The sequence below is a fragment of the Carcharodon carcharias genome, chromosome 14, assembly GCF_017639515.1.
Source record: "Carcharodon carcharias isolate sCarCar2 chromosome 14, sCarCar2.pri, whole genome shotgun sequence".
In the NCBI taxonomy this organism is placed as follows: domain Eukaryota; kingdom Metazoa; phylum Chordata; class Chondrichthyes; order Lamniformes; family Lamnidae; genus Carcharodon; species Carcharodon carcharias.
Genome location: NC_054480.1, coordinates 143,654,330 through 143,678,645, shown reverse-complemented (window position 1 = coordinate 143,678,645; position 24,316 = coordinate 143,654,330). Strand labels below are relative to the sequence as shown.

The window sequence follows — 24,316 nt, the reverse complement described above, 5'->3', positions numbered from 1 at the left end:
TCTACTGATTTTTCTTTTGGCAGATTTGGACGAGTTAAGGAGTCAGAAGATACTGAGGGCTGTTCTGCTGGTGCACCAGCTTCCCCACTTGTGTAGCGCAGAACAGTCTTTCACATATGGTGGATAGGTATATGGTAACTTGATGCATTCCCCCTTGCATTTCCCACATTTGTCCAGGCCTCAACATTAAAGGCCCAACATTCAGGACATAAAAAAGGTCATTAGAAGGGACTGAGGCTTCAAAAGGAAGAATGTCCGAACAAATGTTCTGCAAGTACCCGTGCACAAGCCCCATCACCAAAATTTAAAGCGAGGCCCAAAAGTGGTCTTTTTAAGCAGCTCAGCTGCTACCACTTAGCCTATTCCAGCAGGTTGTTGCAGCAAGCCCATAATGGTGTAACTTTTGGACAGAGACCTCTTCCCAATTGTGAAGTGATCCTGGGACCAGAAATCCAACAGGAGTCAGGAGAGATTACAAGGCTAGGCAGAGGTCCCACTCTACCATAAATATCCAAATCCTAGACCTTTAAAAGTATTCTGGTTTAAAATATTATGTCTAAATAAATTTCTTAATGCCAGCTGACCATGAGGTCACTGGGCTGCAAAAATTGATTTTTAATAACCAAGTTTATAGTGACCGTCCCTTTTAGCACCACTGGTTAGGCAACCCGACGTCTTGTGCAACTGGCCAGAGTGTGCACAGGCTCTACCCGTCTGTGCCTGAAAATTGTATTTGCGGTCCTATTGCTTACACTGATGTCTTGGGCATCTGTGGGGCAGCCATGGCGGCTCACCGCCCCCCACCCCCCCCCCCCCCTCGCCAATTTTCAACTGTTGGTCAGTCAGTCATTCATTTCTCAGACAAGAAACAGGCATCCCAAAATTTGGAAAAACCCTCAATGTCCCAGGTGTTTTGTTCTGAACTTATTGTTGGCAGAGTTGGAAAAGGAATGGATTGGAATGCAATTATTGATAACTCATTAATGAAACTCATTAATGAAACTTCAGTCACTGATGCTACAAAAAAACCAGCTATTTTAACAATTCACCAGAAAGGCTCTATTCTGAATGGAGTGCAGTTTGACTAGTCTTTAAAAGGATATTTACGGATTGAAAAAAATCTTCCGGAAGAGCATTAGGAATTAATCTAGGATGTAAACCTCAAAACAAGAGGAATATGAAAGAATTTAATTTGTTTTCATTGAAAAATATAGATTTAAAGATCACAAGGTCCAAGCTGACATTCTAAAAGAAACCCAAATAATGCAGATAATAAAATTAAAGGATGGCAGTATGATGGATTGGAATTCTATCACAATTCAAAATGAAGTCTAAAATGTTTTTTTTTCAAAAAGCACTAATTTGAGATAGGTTGAAGTTAGTTAGTGCATCAATGGCAAGAATCTGTGTCCTTGTGAACTGGTTTTCCATATTGAGGATATTACAAGTTACTACCTGATATGCATCATGCTGCCTCAAATTATTCCTAAGCAAATACATTTTCATTGCAAAGCAAACACTTAAACACAGATTGCTTTCAGGACACAGCAAACAATCAATTGAAGTTAATGGGTTCAGAGCCTGGGGTGAGTTGGAGGGTTCTCAGGTGGCCAACGTGGAGCTTTTTGCAGAAATAATAGTGTAACCCTACAGAAATTGAGTAAATTTTAAAATATCTTATGTTCAGTGCTCCAATCTTGGAAATAACTTGTAAGCAGTTACAGTTTCCCCATAAAATTCTCTGCGATGTGTTATTCTTACATACTCAGTTACCAAACAGCCACTAATGTGGCCAATAGTATGACAAGCTGAAGCCACTTATTGATATTAAAAAACCTGATGGCACTTTGTACATCTACTACACACCAATTGTGCTGGCCTAAATAGCCAAGTGGTTATGGTACTGGGTTTGAACCCCAAGATCAAGAGTTCAAATCTCACAATGGCAAACTATGAAACAATGTAACTTCATCTGAAAAAGATGGAAACAGGTTTACTCAAAAGAGTATCAAGAGTTCAAATCTCACAATGGCAAACAATGTAACTTCATCTGAAACAGATGGAAACGGGTTTGTACTCGAAAGAGTTACTACACACCAATTGTGCTTGGCCTAAATAGCCAAGTGGTTATGGTACTGGGTTTGTAACCCCAAGATCAAGAGTTCAAATCTCACAATGGCAAACTATGAAACAATGTAACTTCATCTGAAACAGATGGAAACGTGTTTGTACTCGAAAGAGTTACATCTTGCTTGGCCTAAATAGCCAAGTGGTTATGGTACTGGGTTTGTAACCCGCAGATCAAGAGTTCAAATCTCACAATGGCAAACTATGAAACAATGTAACTTCATCTGAAACAGATGGAAACAGGTTTACTCAAAAAGAGTATCAAACATTCAAGCTTGGCCTAAATAGCCAAGTGGTTATGGTACTGGGTTTATAACCCCGAGATCAAGAGTTCAAATCTCACAAAGGCAAACTATGAAACAATGTAACTTCATCTGAAACAGATGGAAACAGGTTTGTACTCAAAAGAGTTACATGTTTAGCTTGGCCTAAATAGCCAAGTGGTTATGGTACTGGGTTTGTAACCCCCAGATCAAGAGTTCAAATCTCACAATGGCAAATTATGAAACAATGTAACTTCATCTGAAACAGATGGAAACAGGTTTACTCAAAAGAGTATCAAACGTTCAAATCTCACGATGGCAAACTATGAAACAACTTAATTTCAGCTTGGCCTAAATAGCCAAGTGGTTATGGTACTGGGTTTGTAACCCTAAGATCAAGAGTTCAAATCTCATCCCTGGAGAGGGAGCACGCGGTGTCTGCTGACACTCTCGAGGCCTTCTGTGCTCGGTGGGCACCACGGGGACTGGGGTGTTTTTTTTGCCTACGGCCATACTAGTCTGAAAACGCCCGATCTCGTCTGATCTCGGAAGCTAAGCAGACTCAGGCCTGGTTCGTACTTGGATGGGAGACTGCCTGGGAATACCAGGTGCAGTAGGCTTGCTTGGCCTAAATGGCCAAGTGGTTATGGTACTGGGTTTGTAACCCCAAGATCAAGAGTTCAAATCTCACAATGGCAAACTGTGAAACATGTAACTTCATCTGAAACAGATGGAAACAGGTTTGTACTCGAAAGAGTATCAAGAGTTCAAATCTCACAATGGCAAACTATGAAACAATGTAACTTCATCTGAATAGGAACAGATGAAAATGTGTTTGTACTTGAAAGAGTTACACAGGCTTGGCCTAAATAGCCAATTGGTTATGGTACTGGGCTTGTAACTCCAAGATCAAGAGTTCAAATCTCACAATGGCAAACAATGTAACTTCATCTGAAACAGATGGAAACGGGTTTGTACTTGAAAGAGTTACTACATACCAATTTGGGATCAACTTGGAGGTGCAATACAATAGCAAAAGGACCTGGTTCACGAATATACTTTCCCTTTTTAGTTATTTGAAAAACCTTTTATTGATGTTTTGTTTGCACTTCAGCCCCACGCTCCTGATCTATGGGCACCCGGTGCGGAAGGGGGTCGGGAAGGAGGAGGACCTCCTCGTGAACCTGCTCCTGGGCCTGGCCAAGTTGGCCATTAACAGGTCCAGGCAGCGGGCGATCGACGGGGGAGTCCCGCCCGATTGTTTGTCCCTCTTCCGTGGCTACGTTCGTTGCCGGATGTCCCTGGAGAAGGAGCACGCGGTGTCTGCTGGCACTCTCGAGGCCTTCTGTGCTCGGTGGGCACCGCGGGGACTGGGGTGTTTTGTTGACCCCTTTAATCACATTTTGATTTAAAGTTTAAAGGAAACTTACAAACTTTGTTCTTGGTTTTACAACTGACCTGAATTAGGGGCTGTGCCTGATTTATCCCAATTTTGTTGATTTGGTTTTCATTTAAAAGATTATCAAGAGTTCAAATCTCACAATGGCAAACTATGAAACAATGTAACTTCATCTGAAACAGATGGAAACGGGTTTGTACTCGAAAGAGTTACTACACACCAATTGTGCTTGGCCTAAATAGCCAAGTGGTTATGGTACTGGGTTTGTAACCCCAAGATCAAGAGTTCAAATCTCACAATGGCAAACTATGAAACAATGTAACTTCATCTGAATAGGAACAGATGGAAATGTGTTTGTACTCGAAAGAGTTACACAGGCTTGGCCTAAATAGCCAAGTGGTTATGGTACTGGGCTTGTAACTCCAAGATCAAGAGTTCAAATCTCACAACGGCAAACAATGTAACTTCATCTGAAACAGATGGAAACGGGTTTGTACTCGAAAGAGTTACTACACACCAATTTGGGATCAACTTGGAGGTGCAATACAATAGCAAAAGGACCTGGTTCACGAATATACTTTAAAAAAATAGCAAAAGGACCTGATCACATTGCATGCAGTTCAATGGAGGTCCGATACAAATACAATAAAATTAGCAGTTTTAAAATTCATAGCTTCCTCATTCTATTCTTATGATGGACATAAATTGATCCCCATTCTTAAACACAGATCTCAGATACAAACAGGAAACAAATTGAAAGCTTCTAACTTTTCAAAAGTATAACAATGAAAGGTTAGCAGTGCAAGTTAGGATGAGTCCTGCACTTCTGTGAAGAAGTGACAAGGGTTGTGTAATTGGCAATGTATGATATTCACTGGAATCAGTTCTTATCTACTTGCATGATATGTATTGCAACGTTGTCAAGGCTGTTCAGGACTGTGCCAACTAACAAGGTCAAGGTTAATAGCGGGAAATTGTCGAGATGTTATAATTAAAGAATGTAATGCAATGAATCAGATGTTATAAAATTGCTAGCTACAAGTGTCGTGAAAACAATCATTCTCAACATTATTGAGAAGGTAGGTTAATAGTGGGGTTTGGATTTAATTGAATTGAAAACAGCTGGGCTGGAAGCAGAGTCAAAAAGGAAGCTAGGTTTGAAATGTTAAATACATAAACATGGCTGAAGTTTTAGAATGTGACCTGTAAGGAAAATTTGCATTTTTAGATAAATTAGGTTAGTTTAAATTTCAAAGGGAAGGTAGGATGTTCCACCTAGCCAGAAGCCAAGCCTTGTTTATTTTTCCCCCAAAGGTTACTGAAAATATAAATCTTTTCTCATAATATGAACACTATGAAAGGTGGTGAAGTTCCAAAGACATATCAGGACATTGGAATTTGCATTAAAAAGGGAGAAATATGTATAAAAGGGATGAGGCTATGTGTCAGAGGGGAAGGCAAAGTATTGTAAGATCCAACACAAATGTGAAAAGCCTCCAGCCTCTGTGCATCAAGTTGCCATTTACAGGAACCGAAGCTAAGAAAACTCACTTTGAATTTCAATGTCCAGGGTATTATGTTGCTTTGCCTGGATCTCTTTACATCTATTTGTTTTTACGGTTATCTTAACGGGGGTGTAACTGGAAGCCAGATTAATTAGGGTTTTAGGAGTCATAGTAGCAATGTGTAGACCTATGGATGTGCTTAATCTTTTCTTAATAAAAGTTTAATTTAGTTTTCTAAAAACCTCTGAAGTTGTGCTAGTCTTATTACTTCTGAAGTCAGGGCACGTATCTTGAAATAAAATACAAATTGCAAAACAGTTGTAACCATGTGATCAATTTTCCCTCATGGATTTGATCCATCTGGCACACAACAACAAGTTCCTCCTTCACTTTGAAACTTCCCAGTGAAATGATGCTGCGGAATACTGAAAATTCTAGATCAGTTCAAGCGGGTTGTTGAAGTTTTGTATCACATGCTTATGGTCTTGCACATTCAAACTTGAATAAAAATGGCAAAATGTAACTTGAATTTAAACAACTGTGGAGTTAAATATCAAAAATCAAAAGTGCACACATTGGACTGGATGAGGTTAAGTTTACCAGCCTGAAGCAAAAGTGGGTTCCTGCATTTCCTGGGAGCCAATGAATGCTGGCAGAGAAGGCAGACTGATCCCTTAGTCAAGTTTGGTTGCAGGAGCACAACAGCTAATATTGCATATAGCAACGCACAAAAGGAGAGCTGTAGCCAGAGTAGCAATGCAAAACTACTGACATTGCTTATAGGCTTACCTTTCCAACTTGCCAAAGAAAGTTATTCTTTTGATAATGAATCATTACGTGGAGGTCATAGAAACATCCAGGGAGGAAGTTCCTCAATACTATAGGATGGAGCTAAAAATTTCACCACCAGTAGTGAGGAAAAAGGCAAGGAGAAAAATGATAGTATTTGAAAGAACGAAGCTCAGTTGAGCAAAATTCGAAGAACGAAACTTAGCTCGAAATTCTGTCTCATTTCATGTCTTGATGTGACCAGGCAAACTGATAGCAGAGGTAGTCGTGGGATGGATAAAGTAGTTGAGAGGTAGAGCAGGACCTCATCAGTATACAAATGCACACTCACCATGCACTTGATAACGTCACTGAAAGCCAGCATGGGGTTGAGAAGGCTGAAACATTTTTGTCACAGTCAATTGCATGTTGGACCAAGTGCACAGAAATGGAGTTGCTCCAAGGCATGCATCAGAATCTGACACCCCTCAGGCACAGGCAGAGATGCTGGTTCAGGAGGTCCTGACATGCATGTTGCAATTGCTATTATTGTATTTGGATAGGGATCAATCTAAAGGGCCAAAGTGTTTTGACACAGATTAATGAGTCAAGTCAAGCCTTCCATTCAATTCAAACATCCTATGCAATTCACAACCTGTGAAAATTGACCACCTCCTCCAAACCACATTCATTCTGATGAATCTGCAAAGGGTTTTGAATGATGCAGTGGAGGCCGACTTTCTCCTCAACAAAAACAAAAATACCTGGAAAAACTCAGCAAGTCTGGCAGCATCTGCGGAGAGGAACACAGTTAATGTTTCGAGTCCGAATGACCCTTCAACAGAACTAAGTAAAAATAGAAGAGAGGTGAAATATAAGCTGGTTTAAGCGGGGTGGGGGGTGGTGGTGGGACAAGTAGAGCTGGATAGAGGGCCAGTGATAGGTGGAGATAACCAAAAGATGTCACAGACAAAAGGACAAAGAGGTGTTGAAGGTGGTGATATTATCTAAGGAATGTGATAATTAAGGGTAGAAACCGGACAAGCAAGGTACAGATAGCCCTAGTGGGGGTGGGGTGGGGTGAAGGAATCGAAAAAGGCTAAAAGGTAGAGATAAAACAATGGATGGAAATATATTTAAAAATAATGGAAGTAAGTGGGAAAAGAAAAATCTATATAAATTATTGGAAAAAAAAGGCGGGGGGGGGGCAAAAATCGGAAAGGTGGTGGGGATGGAGGAGAGAGTTCACGATCTAAAGTTGTTGAACTCAATATTCAGTCTGGAAGGCTATAAAGTGCCTAGTCGGAAAATGAGGTACTGTTCCTCCAGTTTGCGTTGAGCTTCACTGGAACAATGCAGCAGGCCAAGGATGGACATGTGGGCATGACAGCAGGGCGGAGTGTTGAAATGGCAAGTGACAGGGAGGTCAGGGTCATGCTTGCGGACAGACTGAAGGTGTTCTGCAAAGCGCTCACCCAGTCTACGTTTGGTCTCTCCAATGTAGAGTAAACCGCATTGGGAGCGACGAATGCAGTAGACTAAATTGAGGGAAGTGCAAGTGAAATGTTGTTTCACTTGAAAGGAGTGTTTGGGCCCTTGGACGGTGAGGAGAAGGGAAGTAAAGGGGCAGGTGTTGCACCTTCTGCAGTTGCATGGGAAGGTGCCGTGGGAGGGGGTTGAGGTGTAGAGGGTGATGGAGGAGTGGACCAGGATGTCCCAGAGGAAATGACCTTGCAGAATGCCGCCAGGGGGGTGAAGGGAAAATGTGTTTGGTGGTGGCATCATGCTGGAGTTGGCAAAAATGGCAGAGGCTGATCCTTTGAATGCAGAGGCTGGTGGGCTGATAAATGAGGACAAGGGGGATCCTATCATGTTTCTGGGAGAGAGGGGAAGGTGTGAGGGCGGATGCATGGGAGATGGGCCGGACAGAGTTGAGGGCCTTGTCAACCACCGTGGGTGGAAAACCTTGGTTAAGGAAGAAGGAAGACATGTCAGAAGAACTGTTTTTGAAAGTGGCATCATCAGAACAGATGCGACGGAGGCAAAGGAACTGAGAGAATGGGATGGAGTCCTTACAGGAAGCGGGGTGTGAGGAGCTGTAGTCGAGGTATTTGTTGGTGTCGGTAGGCTTGTAATGGATATTGGTGGACAGTCTATCGCCAGAAATTGAGACAGAGAGGTCAAGGAAGGGAAGGGGAGTGTCAGAGATGGACCATGTGAAAATGATGGAGGGGTGGAAATTGGAAGCAAAATTAATAAATTTTTCCAGGTTCTGACGAGAGCATGAAGCAGCACCGAAGCAATCATCGACGTACCGGAGAAAGAGTTGTTGGAGGGGGGCCGGAGTAGGACTGGAATAAGGAATGTTTCACATACCCCATAAAGAGACAGGCATAACTGGGGCCCATGCGGGTACCCATAGCCACACCTTTTATTTGGAGGAAGTGAGAGGAGTTGAAGGAGAAATTGTTCAGTGTGAGAATAAGTTCAGCCAGGCGGAGGAGAGAAGCGGTGGATGGGGATTGTTCGGGCCTCTGTTCAAGGAAGAAGCAGAGAGCCATCAGACCATCCTGGTGGGAGATGGAGGTGTAGAGGGATTGGATGTCCATGGTGAAGAGGAGGCTGTTGGGACCAGGGAACTGGAAATTGTTGATATGATGTAGGGTGTCAGAGGAATCACGGATGTAGGTGGGAAGGGACTGGACAAGAGGAGAGATTGGAGTCAAGATAGCAAGAAATTAGTTCTGTGGGGCAGGAACAGGCTGACACGATTGGTCTGCTGGGACAGTCCTGTTTATGGATTTTGGGTAGGAGGTAGAAGTGGGCTGTCCGAGGTTGGGAGACTATCAGGTTGGAAGCTGTGGAAGGAAGATCTCCAGAGGAGATGAGGTCAGTAACAGCCCTGGAAACAATGGCTTGATGTTCAGTGGTGGGGTCATGGTCCAGGGAGAGGTTGGAGGAAGTGTCTGCGAGTTGATGCTCAGCCTTTCTCCTAGTTCAGTTAGTCTGAAGCAATCACAGGTGCTAGTGTTCACTATACAAAATATTGAATAATTCACTATTTAGGATCAAATTATGTGTCGAAGGATAGAGTAGGAGGGGCATCTTTACTAAATTTGACAGTGTAATAAAATCTGTTCACACCAAGAACACTGTTTATCTGCATGTTGTTCATATTAACTAAAATTGTCCAATGATCCACAGCCTGAGCCCCATGGAGGATTCTGCCACCTACTGAAATTAATGTTGGTTGCATGTGATACATTCCAATTAGTAGGGCAATAGCAGGCAGGGTTCAACATTCAGTCCCCGAATCTCACTAACATTTTGGGAAACGTAGTAAAGTAAAGGTATTACACAGATTCACAGGTACATTAGAGGTGCTTAGCAGCAAACTATGCATCTCAGGGAGACTACCTTGCTTCAATACTCAAAAATATAAAGCAGCAGCAAAGAGATTAGGAAGATAGAAAGAGGAGGAAGACAAAGATAGACTGAGTGACCCCAGAATTCAAGGTATGAGGCAGGAAGATATGTCATTGCCAGAGATGCGCTGGTTGTGTTTGGGCAAATAGAAATAGAACCATGGTGATGGAAGTCAAATGGAGCTGGTTGTTTTTGCAAAATAATTTAATAAATTGGTCAAGGAATGCACCTAAAAGCAACATGCCTTGAAGAAAAACAAACTTTGACTTTAAAGGTTATGACATCAAATGATTCCTTTGGCTAATTTTCAGACTCATACATTTGTTTTTGGTTAAAAATAATAAACATCTGGCTGCACAAGAGAGTAACAAACGTACATTGGTTTATTAGCTGCTCCTACTCTACACTGAAACTAGCCCTTTGTTGAAATGGAGCAGAGAATGAGGTTTTAAACAATTTATAAATAGGGAACACCAGCATTGGGATAAAAAAAAGAGGGTTTTCTAATTTGTAACAGACATCTCAAGTGGGCCGTAACACAAACAGGGACCCATTTCTGTGCTGTAACTACTCTTTGCAAAACTGTTAGTTGAGCCCAAATCCCAATACACCTAATATCAGTGAGGCAGAGAACAGCACAACAGGCCAAATAAAAATAAGGCTAAATAGACTAGTGTTACTTACAACCTGGTGAGTTTTGTTTGAGATTACAAAGTAACTATTATATGGCAGTTGCAAGGTTCAAACCCATTGTACATATTTGATGGATGTTACTGCTTCTTTAACTAACATTCTATCAACAGAACGTTGTACTTTTCCATTAACCAAATTAACACACTGTTCTGAAATCACCTACCTACCCCACTATTGAGCATTACAGCTCACCCTCTGAAACAGTCATTCAGATGCATACAAACCACAGGAAGCCAAGATATACGTCAATATTGGTAATTAGGTTTCATCCTTGCCTCAATTTACAAAAATACCTTTAACCTTGAAATTCTGACCGCTGCCACAGCTTCAGATTTCCCTGTAGAGAGGCTTATAGATACAATAAATAGCTTCAAGAGCATAGCGTCTTGCCTCAAGATCAGCAGGTCTGAATTTATGAAACACATTGACCACAAGTACAAAACTCACCACAGAAAATGAACACGACAAGACAAATGCAAGGCCAGACCAAACCTTGGTGGGGCGGAGGTACTCTCCTTCACTCCACACTCAGGTTGGACCCTCACTCTGGATTTATGCCAAGAAATTTAGCATCAATGCTAAGCAAAATGACTTCACATCAACATTATTGCTGCAGTGAAAGAATACCAATAGATCTGGAATGCTTAACATAGACACTGGGGTCACAATACCAGGAAAAATGAAATTTCTTCTACCCTTGAGAGACCATCTTCATTTCTTTCCTTGGTCCATGTTCTTATTCCAAGTTTATACTTTTTTATCTCCTCTGCTTTATTGAACTATTAGAATATTACTATGTGCACAATTGACAATACATGAACTTAGGCTCCATCTTAAAAACTGACCAATTTTGGTCGATTTTTAAAAAATTTAAAATTTCAAAACATCAATGGATGGTCAACATAGAACCTGAGAAGAGAAGAATCAGTAAATCAAGGCAGAGGGTTAAGGGGCAGCAAAACCTGAAAGTTAAAAGCCAACACATTTTTATCCTTTTCATACAAGGGATGATGATATGTTGTTTTGAAGCCTTAGGAAACAGCAAACTGGAGATGATGGTATGCTAGAAAGGTTTTGTGGCACACTAGTAACAGCCTTGCTTCTGGGCAGGAATCTCCGAGTTCAAGTCCCACTTAAGGACTGGATGGCTACGAAACGAGAGTTCATAAAAAAAGGGTGGCCAAACAGATTGATTTTTTTTATTTTATTCATTCACAGGATGTGGGCTTTGCTGGTTGGGCCAACATTTATTGCCCATCCCTAATTGCCCTTGAGAAGGTGATAGTGAGCTGCCTTCTTGAAACACCGCAGTCCGTGCAGTGTAGGTACACCCACAGCACTGTTAGTTTGGGAGTTCCAGGATTTTGACCCAGCCACAGTGAAGGAACAGGGATATATTTCCAAGTCAGGATGGTGATTGACTTGGTGGGGGAATTTCCAGGTGGCGATGCTCCCATCTAACTGCTGCTCTTGTCCCTCTGGGTGGTAGTGGTTGTGAGTTAGGAAGATGCTGTCTAAGGAGCTTTGGGGCTGTCAGCCTGTAAATTCTTCCAATACACCTGCAGACAGGTGGTAAGAGCAGGAGAGTTTTCTTGTCAGCCACACTACCAAACATATCATGAGGGGGGATTCAGCCCTTTGAGCCCACTCCACCAGAGAGATCATGGCTGATCTACATCAACACCATTTTTCTGCACTATCCCCATATCCATTGATGTTTTTAAATATGTAGAACCCCATCAATCTCAGTCTTGAACATATTCAATGACTGAGCCTCCAACAGCCCTCTGGGGTAGAGAATCCCAAATATTCACCAGTCTCGAATCATGGCCCAACCCAATGATCACCAACACCCTCTTAAGGCATGGCACTTGAAGGAGGAGGAGGGGGAAGATGGTAGGCTCTCTCTCTCTCAACACAGTAAGGACAAAGAACATGAAGGATCTTAGAAGCACATTGGAGGAAACAACAGGAAAACACCAGAGGAGAACTGACCATGGTGGTAACTCAAACATAGAAAGCCAAGAAAAGTTCTGATGGAGAAAAGGATGAGACTAGGTAGTGAATAATTATCAGACAAAAAAAAAGTTAGGTTAAGTAGTTTGATTTAATTACAATTAGATTGACAGACAGTCTGCCACTGTGGATGATCAGCAATAATAGGAAGAAGGGGTGAGGGAGTTCTCCCTTCTCCATTATGAAATTAGACTTGCAGAACAATTTCTATAAAGTTGAGGTACCATGTTAAACAAATACATAGGACATAGTGCACAAAGCATTAATTAATTTATACAATTATTGGGTTAAAATTCATTGTTAGAACTCAGTGATTGAATCACCATCCTCCCCACCTCCTGTTTATCCGAGAACATTGTACACTCAGTTGCATCAGGTGAAAATAAAGATACAAAATAAAAATAAAATACTGCGGATGCTAGAAATCTGAAATAAAAACAGAGAAGGCTGTAAAAACTCAGGTCTCGCAGCTAGAGAAAGTAGTCATATGGACTCGAAACATTAACTCTGTTTCTCTTTCCAAAACTAAAGATGCATTGCAGCATCCTCCATCTGACAAGTTTATCACTGGTAACTTATTTAGAAAGAAAATGAAAATTGTCCAATTAATAATTTCATTAAGACAAGGCAAGCTTTTCAAATCTTACCTTCGGTATATAATAGAACGTATCATTTTATCTTTTGCTTTAACACAGGTTCCAGAAACCTGCTTTAACTGAGTGTTTCTTACTCTCTTAACATCCTCGACATATCACCATAAACCTGCTGACTGATTTATAATCGGCTCTGTTCCCGGCTGGCTTCACGTTTATTTGTGGGAGGACCCTTTAACGAGTTTGACCAATGAGAGAGGCAAGCTCCTCGGCACAAACCCCGATCCTGTCCATTTCAGGTGGGTTACCAGGTGCTGTCATTCGTAACTCACCTGGTCTTGCACAGCTCGAACGGCTATCTGCTTTTATAAGCAGGGAAACGAGCGGGAAAGATTGTATGGAAAATGCTTTAACCAAACTAACACCAAAACCACTCGAAATAATTGCACTCTGATTATTTTTGCTAATGTGTGAATGCTGAGACCTAGCCCAGAAATTGCTGGACATAACTCAGCAAGTTTGGCGCTATCTGTGGAAGGAGAAGCAGATTTAACTATTCAGCTGGATCACCTTTCATCAGAAAGGTCGTTTTTGGCTCCATTAAGGGCTCCAGGTGTAGAAGCAACACCTTATTAAAGTTTAGGGGAAGGTCCAGGGTTGCGAGGTTAACGGTGGAGGGTGTAAATCTTCCAACAATTTACAGTGACGGGTAACTCATCTTCTCGTCACAAATGACTGGGCCATTGCATGTATTAATCTCACCTTTATTTTCCCAATAATACTCTGGTTCAGTGTCACCCTAGAACTGAAGAGAGTCTAGCACTGTGTCTGCCAGCTCATCTCAGAGAAATGTAGCCTAATCCCGCTCCCCTTTGCCCTGCATCTCCTTCAATAGCTTCAACTATTTATACAATTTGCTCTCAAAAGGTATAATAGCCCCCCTTCCCCCTTCTACCCCCACCCCCCACCCCTCCATCACACCCACCCCCACCCCCTCTCACCCCCACCCCCTCCCCCTCACCCTCACCCCATCCGCCTCTCACCCCCACCCCTCCCTCTCACCCCCTCCCCCTTCCCCCCAGCCCTCCCCCTCTCACCCACACCTCCTCCCCCCTCCCCCTCTCACCCCCACCCCCTCCCCCCTCTCACCCCCACCCCCTTCCCCTTCTCACCCCCACCCCCTCCCCCCCCCTCACCCCCACCCCCTCCCCACTCTCACCCACACCCCACCCCCCTCCCCCTCCCCCTCCCCCCAACCCCCTCCACTACCCCCTCCCTCTCCTCCCCTCTCCTCCCCTCCCCTCCCCTCCTCCCCCCCCTTCTCCTCCCCCCCCCCAAATACCACCTCCCCCTCCGTGATTTCAGATGGTGCCGGTACCTTAAACCTCTCTTCTGGACAATTTTATAGTGTCTTCACCAGAGAAACAAAAAACATTCCCACCACAATAGGTGCCAAGTCAAGGGATATAAGGAGGGATAGCTGAAAACTTAGGAAGGCCCAGGTAGTTGACTGGCTGCCAATGCTGGGGAAAGGTCGGACGGCAGGGAGGGTTGCACAAGAGGCAATCGTTGCAGGGATGGAGAGTGAGTCAGATCATAAGACTGGAGGAGGTTTGTAAGTTAGGGAGAGAGGGGGTGGGGATGCACCTGGCCAAGAAGGAATTTAAATTTAATTCAAATTTCCTTCCTTTCCATCATCCTGATGGATCTCTCTCCCCACCCCACCCACACACACACGCACATGCACACACCCAATGGGCTTTAACATAGAAGTAAAATACTGCAGATGCTGGAAATCTGAAATAAAAACAGAAAATGTTGGAAAAACTCAGCAGGGCTGACACAATCTGTGGAGAGAGAAAAACAGAGTTAACATTTTGAGTCCCCTATATGACTTTAATACCTTATCTATAACAGAATTTGAAACACTGAGCACAATATTCAAACTATGGAATAAAGAATGTTTTATCAGGACTTCTTTACCCTTGTACTCTATCTTACTATATATAAAACCTTAAATGTCATTAGCCTTTTTATTGTCCTTGGACTTTCAGTTCTGTGTTCTTTCACATTCTCAGGACTACACTGTATCAATAACTTCAGTTACTAAGTCAATTTCCTTAGTAATGGACTCCTTCCATTGTGCTGAGATCAATAACACTCCTCTGTTATCCTATCAAAACTGTACCTCTTGTTACATATAATTAACAAGACAATTTAATAATCATACTTCCTGACATAACAAAGGCTGGAATCTAACATTCCGCTATTTTAAAGGCAGGCGAATAGTTCTATTACATTTTCAGTTCGTCAATCCTTTCTTTACACTCAACTCTGTATAAAAAGCCTCAGTGATTCACCTTATTGTTGCTGCCTTCTTTCTATATCCCCAATGTCACGCTTCTTCAAAGAAAAATTATATCTTCCGAACAGCTTTTTCTTTAACAAATCTATGCTGGCTGACCTTGTGATTTGAAAGGCTTATCACTGCTCTCAGATTCCAGACATTTGCCCACAATTAACATTATGAAAAAATTTTCTTCAACCAATGGTCTGTTTTGATTATTTTATTAATATCCTCAGTGACACTGCAATTCTATCTTCAACTACGTCAAATAATAAAAACTTAACATTTGTGAAATGGTTTTCAGTCATTGACGAGCAGACTGAGTAAGTTCTCATATGATGCTGTTTACCAGGCTGCAAGCAGAAGTGTCAGGCATACATCACTCTCAGTGATTTGGTGGGAGGCAGGTGTCAATGACAGTACTCTGGATCTGGCAACAAGGCTTTGCTGCACTGATTTACCCTCAGTGTATGGGGATGATGTCTCATTCCTACAGCCTATGTTGGATTTACTATTCATTACTAATAGCAGGCAAGTCACATCAACATCCCACTATAAGTGGTGAGGATTGTACATCGCTGTATCCTAATCCAATTATCTCCTACCCTCTAATGCCATTTCACCTGAAGACTCCACTATGTCTTTACTTTACCATGGTAGGAGAAGTAATAATTCTAGAAAGGCCAAAAAATAGAAAAATGGGGAAACATAGAAATGCCTCCAATAGTATAATTTTATTTTAAAATAAATAAGACGTTTATAAATGGGTAATTTATTTTAGGTATTAAAACTTGTTGTTTACACAGTTAAGGAGATCAAAGTTCAAAGGCAAAACATAAGAAGAGCCAAATGATGCATTTATAGTTAACATATCCCAGCATCAAGTACCCTCTACTAATGATTCACCACCTTAAGGCACTCATGCTATAAACAGTTCCCTCTCAACAAACAAAAACAAACAATGCTGGAAAGACTCTGCAGGTCTGACAGGAGAGAAAGACAGAGTTAACTTTTCGAGTCTGTTTCATATGGACTTGAAACGTTAACTCTGTCTCTCTCTCCACAGATGCTGTAAGACCTGCTGAGTTTTTCCAGCATTTTTTGTTTTCGTTTCAGATTTCCAGCATCCGCAGTATTTTGCCATTCCCTTTCAACAAATCTTAGCTTGTTCCAAGAGTCCAAACTGTTTATATTCTTAGAGAAAAAGACTTGTTCAATCATTTGTTCAGAGCAGTCCAGGTTTGGTAACTTTGTACAGGGCAGTAGGACATGTGCTTAACCATCCTCCATACAGTGAAAAATAAAAGCTAATTGAACACAGTGTGAAAAAGAGATGAGCCAGGGTTTTATGGTCCTGCTGTGGCATGTCTCCCCCCACCTGTCTCCCCAGCGGATGCGGCGAGCCATTTAAATCTCCATTCAGTTCAGCAGGACCGTAATATCCCGCCGGGCAGGAGGAGCTAAAAAATCCTGGCTGTGATTTCTTGGGCTATTTCTATGGCAAAGTGGACACAAAGATTGCAGTTATTCTGGGACATGTGCAAGTTTAGATCCGTATTCTGATGATACACTTTATTGACCTATGAGAACAGTTGTAGAATTTATATTCTATCATCAGAATAATGGATTGGATAATTACTTATTAAAATGCAATGGTGACGGAAGAGAAGAGTTTCTGAAGTTAGCAGAGGCAGCTAGGAAAGGAGAGTAAAAAACAGAGAAAGAATTATTGTAGACCGTAGCTAATCTCCTGGCATCAAATCAAAAGCTAAGCAAGCATAGAAAAGAGGCTCAACAAAATTAACAAACAAAATTGGGAACATGAAAGCACTCATTTGTCTAGCAACACATTGATGTGGGTATCAAAGATCCTTATGCTGAATTACTAAGGGTTCTGCCCATCTCCCGCTGTATCTTTGATTGAATCAGCCACAATGACATCCATTTGACATCTACCTGATCTACTTTTGCCAGAGGATTGGCCTTTCTTTTCCTGGAGTAGAAGGTGTTTGGCAGTGTAGATCATGAATGCTTATACAGGATTCTGTGAGTCTTCTGTGGGTTTAGAGTCACTTTTCATCGCTCAGATCCAACTTTTGGATACCGTGAAATTGTCTAATTGAGGTTAATGGATTTTTGACAGCACCCCTTCACTTTGGCCTATTAGGCATGACTAGGTATAGAGTATTTTCTGCATCTCTTGCAAATAAGACTGTTGGGACTGCATCTGCATAAACTGGATCAGATATTATCCTTTCACCTTATACTTAAGATTTTTTTTTTAAAAATCACTACAACCTGCTTACTAAGTCAACACATTCGTTCTCCAACCATCTGCCCCAGTTCTGAATGGATGAACTGGGAATGAATAATTCTTTAAATGCCATTCACAAAAGAGCAACAAAGCACAAATTAAGTCATTGCTTGTTCATTTTGATGTGGCCTCTTCCAAACAGTGGGAAGCAGGGATTTAAAAGCAGCCACATACACTGAACAGCTGTGTACTTCAAGAATTAGTAGAACAACTTGGATTTACATAATGTCTTTAATATAGAATAGAAATCCTAGAGTGCTTTACAGAGGTGGAATCAGACAAACACGACTCCTCAAAGGGGGATTCTCAAAAAGGTAACTTAAAGCTTGGTCAAGAAAATGGGTTTTGAGGAGAGTCTTAAAATAAAGAGAGAAGTGGAAGAAATCAAGGAAAGAACTGCAGAGTGGAGGTTTAAATGGCTGAAGAGATAGTGTGGCGAAGGGACCAGGAGATGCACAAGAAGCCAGGTTTGGAGGATTGCAGCCAATGTTTCCTCTAAGTTCCCTTCACTAATCATGGCGCTGTCATGTGATTGTACCTGCACACATGTTAAAGGAACCACTGCTTGCCAGTGGCCTTTTATTGTCCCATGTGGCACATTCCTGATTGCCATACAGCCTAGTGGGAACATTGATTACAGAGTCCTTGAAGCATTGTAGGACTGGAGGTTACAAAGATGGGCGGGGTTAGGGTGAATTTTAAAGTTGAGGCATTGGAAGACCAAGAGCTAATATAAATCAGTGAGCATCAGGGTGATAAGTGGAATTTGATAAAGGATAGGATATGAATTAAGTTTTGGATGAATTGATGTTTATGGAGGGTGGGATGATGATGAGGAGAGCTTTGGAATAATGAGGGCTTCAGAGGCAGATGGGCTGAGGAGGAGGTGGGTGATGAAGTTGGAGTAAATGCAGGCCACCAGCTGTAGGATGATCTCGGGCTATGTTTAATTAGACTACTTCCTCATTAAGAGTATTTGAGCAACGATCTTGAAATTCAGAGTTCGGTTAAAAATAGTACCCTTTGGTAGTGTAATATCCTCCAGGCTGTTGATAGGATCCAAGCTGATTGGTGAAGCCAAAACCAAGACACAGAGCTTTTCTTAAGAAAGCTTATTAACTTGTTCAGTTTCAGCTCTCCTCCCACACCCAGTGTCCCAGCTAACCCCTATTTATCTGAGCTCAAAGACAATTAATACCCATTACCTGTTTCTCTTAACCTTAACAATGTAACAGACATAACATTAACACAGGCTTCCCTTGGTTATTACTATAGGATATTAAATATATTACAGTGTATTTCTAGAATATCCTCTCCTCCCTTCCAAGTTTTCTTCCCTGAAATACAGAACATAGCCTTCTGTGAACAAGTGAATTTTCAGACTTAACTATTTGGTTTTAAGATCATATTTTAAAAAAAGGGACTGTTACTGTGATTTGTAAAATGCATAAAGCATTTGTACAAAATGCATGTACAAGATCAAATAATGCAAATTTCAAAGATATTCCAGGCAGATGTAACTGATCAGCAGGGAGGAATGCTAATGGAGATATCAAATCCTAAGAGGATTTGCAAATTATGCAAGCAACAGTGCTACTTATCTTGGAGAATAGCTGTAGAGGGCTTAAATCAGAAGTGAAATCAAAAGTTAAAAGAATGACAGCTAAAGCATTACAGATGCAATGATACGCGTGTACCTATGGCAAAAAGAAAATGTGTGAAAGGAAATACATAGAGATGCAATCCTTTTAATGCATCTGAAGTGAGTCTCCTATTGTATTCCTGATGGGAATTCTGAACAATAAGGGGCTAAATTTGGTCATCCTCGTAAACAGGAACAGGGGTCATGATATGGGGTCCAACTGCGCCCATTGCTGCCAATATAGACTGCACACAAACTTCATGGCACCTATTAATTAATAAATTAATGCCTGACAAATTTATTAGAATTCTTTGAGAAAGTAACAAGCAGGAAAGATGAAGGATAATCAGATGTAATATATTTGGATTTCCAAAAGGCACTCAATAAGATACCACACATAAAGCTACTTAATAAGGGAAGAGCCCGTGGTGCTGGGGGTAGTTTATTAGCATAGATAGAGGACTGGCTAACTAATAGAAAACAGAGAGTTGGGATACAGGGGGCATTTTCAGGAAGGCAACCTGTAACTAGTGGAGTGCCACAGGGATCAGTGCTGGGGCCACAATTATTTACAATATATATTAATGACTTAGATGAGGGAAGTGAATGTACTATTGCCAAGTTCACAGATGACACAAAAATTGGTGAGAAGGCAAGTGGTGAGGATGACATAGAGAGTCTACAGAGGAATACAGACAGGTTAAATGTGTGGGCAAAAGTGTGGCAGATGGAATATAATGTGGGAAAAAGTGAGGCTATGCACTTTGGCAGGAAGAGTAGAGGAGCTGGATATTACTTAAACGGAGAAAGACTGAAGAAAGCTGCAGCACAGAAGGATTTGGGGGTCCTCATGCATGAATCACAAAAAGCTAGCATACAAGTTCAGCAGGTAATAGGAAAGGCAATGGAATGGAGCATAAAAATAGGGAAGTCTTGCTATAACTATACAAGGCACTAGCTAGACCACACTTAAAATACTGTGAACAATTTTGGTCCCCTTATCTAAGGAAAGATACACTGGCGTTGGAGGCAGTCCAGAGAAGGTTCACTAGGTTGATCCCAGGGATGGAGGGATTTTCTTATGAGGAGAGGTTGAGCCTATACCCATTGGAATTTATAAGAAAGAGAGGCAAGCTTATTGAAATATACAAAATTCTTAGGGGGCTTGACAGGGTAGGTGCTGAGAGATTGTTTCCCCTTGTGGGAGAGTCTAGGACCAGAGGGCATAATCTCAGAGTAAGGGGTTGCCTATTTAAGGCAGAGCTGAGGAGGAATTTCTTCTCTCAGAGGGTAGTCAATCTGTGGAATTCTTTACCGTAGAGGCTAGGTCATTAAATATATTCAAAGCTGAGATGGACAGATTTTTAATCAGTAGGGGAATCAAGGAGTATGGGGAAAAGAGAGGAAAGTGGAGTTGAGGATTATCATATCAGCCATGATCTCTCTGAATGGCGCAGCAGACGCGATGGGATGAATGGCCTACTTCTGCTCTTGTGTCCTATGGTCTTAAAAGATTGATTTCTGCTGGCTGAATGCTGCAATCAGCAACTAACCTGAACGTGGTTGATGATCCCTTTAAATAAAGCTGGTGAGGGAGGGTCCTTCCTGCTGAACACATTCAGCTGCATGAGGTTAGAGAGGGGGTTCAGCTGCAGTGTTCAGCCTCAAAAATGCTGCACCGGAGTCAAATCAATGCTACCTGCTAACTGATATCATTACAAAAACAAAAACAGAATTACCTGGAAAAACTCAGCAGGTCTGGCAGCATCGGCGGAGAAGAAAAGAGTTGACGTTTCGAGTCCTCATGACCCTTCGACAGAACTTGAGTTCGAGTCCAAGAAAGAGTTGAAATATAAGCTGGTTTAAGGTGTGTGTGTGGGGTGCGGAGAGAGATAGAGAGAGAAGTGGAGTGGGGGTGTGGTTGTAGGGACAAACAAGCAGTGATAGAAGCAGATCATCAAAAGATGTCAACAACAATAGAACAAAAGAACACATAGGTGTTAAAGTTAAAGTTGGTGATATTATCTAAACGAATGTGCTAATTAAGAATGGATGGTAGGGCACTCAAGGTATAGCCCTAGTGGGGGTGGGGAGAGCATAAAAGATTTAAAAATATTTAAAAATAATGGAAATAGATGGGAAAAGGAAAATCTATATAATTTATTGGAGAAAAAAAAAAGGGAAGGGGGAAACAGAAAGGGGGTGGGGATGGGGGAGGGAGCTCACGACCTAAAGTTGTTGAATTCAATATTCAGTCCGGAAGGCTGTAAAGTGCCTAGTCGGAAGATGAGGTGTTGTTCCTCCAGTTTGCGTTGGGCTTCACTGGAACAATGCAGCAGTGAAGCCCAACGCAAACTGGAGGAACAACACCTCATCTTCCGACTAGGCACTTTACAGCCATCCGGACTGAATATTGAATTCAACAACTTTAGGTCGTGAGCTCCCTCCCCCATCCCCACCTCCTTTCTGTTTCCCCCTTCCTTTTTTTTTCTCCAATAAATTATATAGATTTTCCTTTTCCCACCTATTTCCATTATTTTTAAAAAAAAATTTGTTTTAAATCTTTTATGCTCTCCCCACCCCCACTAGAGCTATACCTTGAGTGCCCTGCCATCCATTCTTAATTAGCACATTCGTTTAGATATCACCAACTTTAACTTTAACACCTATGTGTTCTTTTGTTCTATTGTTGTTGACATCTTTTGATGATCTGCTTCTATCACTGCTTGTTTGTCCCCACAACCACACCCCCCCTCCACTTCTCTCTCTCTCCACCCCCCCACACACACACCTTAAACCAGCTTATATTTCAACTCTTTCTTGGACTCGAACTCAAGTTCTGTCGAAGGGTCATGAGGACTCGAAACGTCAACTCTTTTCTTCTCCGCCGATGCTGCCAGACCTGCTGAGTTTTTCCAGGTAATTCTGTTTTTGTTTTTGTTTTGGATTTCCAGCATCCACAGTTTTTTTGTTTTTACAACCGATATCATTATCTGCCTATTCTGCATACTGTGGTGATAGTGGTAGCGAGAATTTTTGTGGTTGTCGTGGTGTTCTGGAAGCCAGACTTCATCTATTTCGTATCAGTTTACCCACAACTGGGGTTGGTGTATTGCACTGCTCAAAGCTGTACTGAATGCATTTCATGAGCATTTATTCAGCTTATCCATCTGAAACAGTCTATCTCCCGGCCAAGCCTGATAATAGAGAACAGATCTATTTAATTCATTACTTTGCATCAGGCAATGATTCATCTGAATTTCTGTTGCACTGGTAGGGAAATCCACTGACTTTGATCATTGCTGGGTAGCATGATTCCCTTGAGCCTGATTAATGTAGTGGGAGTAGAGGTCAAGGTCCTTGTCCACTAAAATATATTGGAAAACAGATCGATTTATTATTCTAATTGTTGGATGGTGTGCTTCCCCGGAATTTTTGAAAGCCACATTGCGTTCTTTAAGGTCCTAAAGCTTGAGGGGATTCATCGAAGTCTCAATTATTTATTAAACCTTCCCACATAATACAATTGAATTTGTTACAAATGAAAAGCTCCACTCCATCGGAAGAGGAGAATAGGGAAGGAGGATGTTCGGATCGGAAACCCCAGATGTACAAGCTTCAGAAACATCACGTAGGGGTTATGCAGAGTTCACCATTACTAATGTTTTCCCAACACCTTTCTCAGGCACCAGCCTGGACAGGCGTTGGGCAGGAAAGGAGGCAGGGAATGGATTGCAAGCAGGTCTGCCATTGTGTGGTGAGGGCAGGGTTCCAGCTGATGGCAAAGATAAACTTGTTAAGTTTGAAAGAAGGACTCCTTACAGCCCACAAGCAGTGCAATAAAAGACAATTACCCTACGGATCCAACTCTTCCCACCTCCTTTTGCCTGCTGGAGTTCCTGTGCCTAAGAATCCCTACCTCCACATGGTAAAAATAATGCTGTTAGAACACAGGCACTGAGCCTTCTTAAAATATCTCAGTAACTAATGCAGCAACTGTGTGTGAATAACTTAGAGGTGGGGAAATGGGGTAGATAGAAAAGGAAACGTGGGCCAGCACGGTGGGGTTTCCCTTCCCGACATGTGAGAAGTTGGCGGAGAACACATTCCCACCGATACAGCCTGCCCCACAGCCATTTGGCGCTCCAACAAATGTTAATTGGCTGGAGGCAGGACTTCTATCCATCACTCAGGGGGTGTTTGCCTCCGAGAACTACCAGCCAATGTGACTGGCCGGCAGCGCGCTCATCCCTGCAGTGCCAGAAGCTGCGGTGGACAGGACACAGTCTAAGTCTTGGAATTCCAGGACCAGTTAGTGTGGGAGGTCTGGGATTGGGCTGGGGGCGTAAGGCCTGGCAGTGTGTGTGGTGGGGGTGTTGATGTAGAGGGTTGGGGAGGTGGCAGGCGGGTACCCCGATGTTAAAATGGAGGCCGCTGAAGGAAGTGCCCCTCTCCTACTTTGCTGAGGCCTCAACAGGATTACCCAGGGGCCTCAATTGGGGCAAGAGCAGGTAGGTCGGCCTAGGCCTCGCCTGTCCCAGCGTAAAATTGCAGAGCTATTGGGAACCCAGTGGGAAGTCCACTCAAGAAAATTTACAGCCACACCTCCCCCCCAAACTATAAATCCACCAGCAGGGGAATGTAAAATTCTGCCCATAAAAAAAACAAAGGCAGCTTTATACTTTACAGATGAGATTGTATTGCCAGCGTAAGTTCTGATAAAAAAAAGGATCCACCCTAAGAATCACCCCTCCTCATCCTGGAAATACTATCACACCCATTCTGTATTGCCTACACACCAACCAGGGAAAGGAAGAGTTGTTGCTTATCTCTGCTCACTTACCCACTACACTTCAACCAAATTTAAAGCTTACTGACAATTTTCTTTAAAAAAAAATACCAAGATTGGCGCATTATCCAAAGTAAGGCACAAGTTTCACTGCAGAAGAAAAATAGTAAAACAATGACCAAAAACACCTGGGATTCTCTTTTTACCACCGTTGAGTGCAGACACAGATTTCCCAAGACACTGAACTTCAGAAGCTGAAATTAGGTTACTATTTATGACTGCAAGGTCTGAAAGCAAACACTTGTAAAAGTTTATTACGAAAGTACTACCGGTAATTGTCCATTATGTTTCACAAGTGTGGGACATTGATGGTGTTATGCCATGATCATCCGAGAATTCTTAACACAGGGGCATTTCAGAATGAGCAATAAATG

General features: G+C 42.1%; 1 non-coding gene across 1 annotated transcript; it reads left to right on the top strand.

The window, feature by feature from the left end:
* Nucleotides 1–2,891: 2,891 nt before the first annotated feature.
* On the top strand, nucleotides 2,892–3,010 carry LOC121287700. Its single transcript, XR_005945232.1, has one exon. It is a non-coding gene; the product is annotated as a 5S ribosomal RNA (ribosomal RNA).
* The last annotated feature ends 21,306 nt before the right edge of the window (nucleotides 3,011–24,316 follow it).